Below are 508 nucleotides of genomic sequence, written 5' to 3'. Positions count from 1 at the left end.
AAACACGCAACTTCCCCGTGTTGATCATTTTTTCATACTCGCGACGGTTTTAAAAGTTTTTCTTGTGAAATTCATTCATCGTAGTAGTTGAACTTCCTGCTGTTTTCACGTTGAACTTCTGTGACATATTTTCGTTTGTAATTTTCTCATTCATTCGTTAGCGTTAAACAAATGGTATTTCTTTTGTATAAACCTATCTCACAATATTTTTTTAACATTCTCTGACCGAGAACTTGAACTTACACAAATGATATTCCTGGCGTTTTGAAGTAAATTAGAAAACGACGAGATCATGATTTCTGCCTTCATCGTGAATGGAAACGCACTGCGTGAAGTAATTAAACTTCTCGGGCATGTCTCTTTGAACTTCACTCTATTTTTTGATGTGCTGTTTTTTGCACTGCGTGAAGTAGTTGAACTTCTTGGGCATGTCTGTTTGAACTTCACTTTGTTTCACTTTATTGTATTTTTCTTATATGAAATACACACCATGTAGTACGTGAACTTC

This window comes from Triticum urartu, chromosome 6, assembly GCF_003073215.2.
Source record: "Triticum urartu cultivar G1812 chromosome 6, Tu2.1, whole genome shotgun sequence".
NCBI lineage: Eukaryota > Viridiplantae > Streptophyta > Magnoliopsida > Poales > Poaceae > Triticum > Triticum urartu.
Note: the sequence above shows the minus strand (reverse complement) of the source record.